We start from the raw sequence: 2,208 nt of genomic DNA, 5'->3' as shown, positions 1-2,208 counted from the left end.
CAGACAAGTACCCAGAGAGAAAAGGAAAGGATCGAGCAAACAACTAGCCAGTCTTGTTCACCTCAGGCACACACGGAAATAGAAACAAGATGGAAAATTGTTAACTAGGAGAGGCAGACAGCTATATTCACTATCTCGCAGTAACCTATGATGAAAAAGAAGATGAAAAGGAATATGTGTGTACATGGATGACTGAAGCATTATGCTGGGCACCAGAAATTGACACAACATTGTAAACTGACTCTACCTCAATTAAAAAAAAAAAAAGTGCTCACTCCGGCAGCACATATATTAAAATTGGAACAATACAGAGAAGATCAGCATGGCCGCTGAGCAAGGATGACTTCACATCAATTAAATAAATAAATAAATAAATAAATAAATAAATAAATAAATAAATAAATAAATAAAATTACAGTATCAAACAATTCAAAAAAAGAGTCAGTTACGGGTATTCTATAGCATGCACTGAAACTTCCATTTTTAATGTGAAGCTTTTTTCACAGCCTCTCCATTTTGTTAGCTATTGTCTAGTTTTTGTCTGTGTTAAGACCCTTTAAATACTCTCAAGAAGAGAGGATGATAGTTAATAGTTAATACATTAATATTAATATATTACATATTTGATATATAGTATATGCTATAGATAATATATTATATTAGTATCAATTATATGATATTTGTGTGTTAATATTAATAATGATATGATTGAACAATATCCTGTGTGACCAAATAATTTGAATACTAGCAAACATTTATACAACATTCCTTATATGTCAGGCACTATTCTAAGTATTTGACACATGTTAACCCATTTAAAACCACTTATGGGTAGTCATTTATTAGTAATAAATAAATAATGCTGCTTTAAATTGTGTTATTCAGCTTTGCTCTGGGAAGTTTAAACCATGGCCTCATAATCTTTTTTGAACTCCTAATTTGACGAGGAGGCCCATTTATTATTTTCAGTCAACACAAAGATAAACTTCAGACAAGCTTAACTGTGTAATCTGTTAAATGCAGATTGCAAAGTCTTCTCCTGGAGTTTATAATTCAATAGGTCTGGACGATGCCCAAGAGTTTTCAGTTTCCCTTGGTGACTCCAATGCTGTTGGCATAGATAAACCAAAAGGTTGTTTGCAAAAGTGTGGAAAACTCTTCCTAAAGAATTTAGACCACTGGACTCTTCAGAGAATGCAAGAGAATGGCTTACAAGAATGGGTGCAATTCTGAATTTGGTTAGTCATACGAAACAACGTCTCTGGATATTTATTATAGTAAGATTTCCAAAAGTTACGTTAAGCAGACAAGGTTTCAGCTGAATGTCACATTGCATTCATATGTCTCCATAGAGGCTCTGCTAGTGTATTTGGTGGGAGTTCCCAAACACCTTCTAAAAAGAAGAGATTCTAGGGTGGCCCGATATTTAGCGCCACCTCTAAGGGAGAAACGAGCGGGCTTCCAGGAAGAGCTCCGACAGGCAGTCCATCTCTCTGGCCAGGAGGAAGGGATGCTGGGACAATCAGAGAAGGGGGCTCAGAAAAGATGCCCATGGAGGGCACCGTGTCTCCCACCCTCACAGCCGTACAGGTGGATACAAGCAGAGCAAGGACCCCATCCCTCGACTCTGGACTGCTTCCCTCTTTGTCATTTGAGAAAAGGGCAGAACAGGACATCGTGATGGATCCCCTATTCTCTTCCTCCACGCTGCATGGGACCGCTTCAGTGCCAGAGGCAGTTTCAGAACCAGAACATGGCTGTTATCTGGGGCCTCTTCAGTTCCAACTGTGAGATCAGTTTGTAGGACATCTGTGTAAAATGAATTGTTACATGTTCTGGTCTCTGCTTCTGATTCTCTCTGCCTTTGCTAAATCAGCAATTTTTCAAGTCCTGTTTAAACCATAAATGAGCAACTAGATTCTATCTACCACCAGGGAAAGAGATTGCTATCATCATACCAAAAGTGCCCTTTTCCTATTCCTCTGTGTTCGATGGGGAAAGACGATCAGTTACTCCCTCCCCGCCCTCCCTTCCATGCAGCGTGGACAGAGGGGCTGGAGTGTCACCTGGCAGCCACGGGGCCACAGGCACTAAGCTCAAATGGGTAACAAAGCTCCTTAAGGAAAGGAATTGCTCCCTGAGAGTCGCTCGGAGTAGCACCATGCCACCAAGCCTTTCCGTGTGAAGAAGGACGGCAGGGCAGGAGCT

The 2,208-nt window shown here is 40.1% G+C and overlaps 1 non-coding gene across 1 annotated transcript; it reads left to right on the top strand.

Moving 5' to 3' along the window:
* Positions 1-267: 267 nt before the first annotated feature.
* On the top strand, positions 268-376 carry LOC116149688 (U6 spliceosomal RNA). Its single transcript, XR_004133330.1, has one exon. It is a non-coding gene; the product is annotated as a U6 spliceosomal RNA (small nuclear RNA).
* The last annotated feature ends 1,832 nt before the right edge of the window (positions 377-2,208 follow it).

The sequence above is a fragment of the Camelus dromedarius genome, chromosome 30 (genome assembly GCF_036321535.1).
Source record: "Camelus dromedarius isolate mCamDro1 chromosome 30, mCamDro1.pat, whole genome shotgun sequence".
Taxonomy (NCBI): domain Eukaryota; kingdom Metazoa; phylum Chordata; class Mammalia; order Artiodactyla; family Camelidae; genus Camelus; species Camelus dromedarius.
Note: the sequence above shows the minus strand (reverse complement) of the source record. Positions and strands in the feature narration are given on the sequence as shown.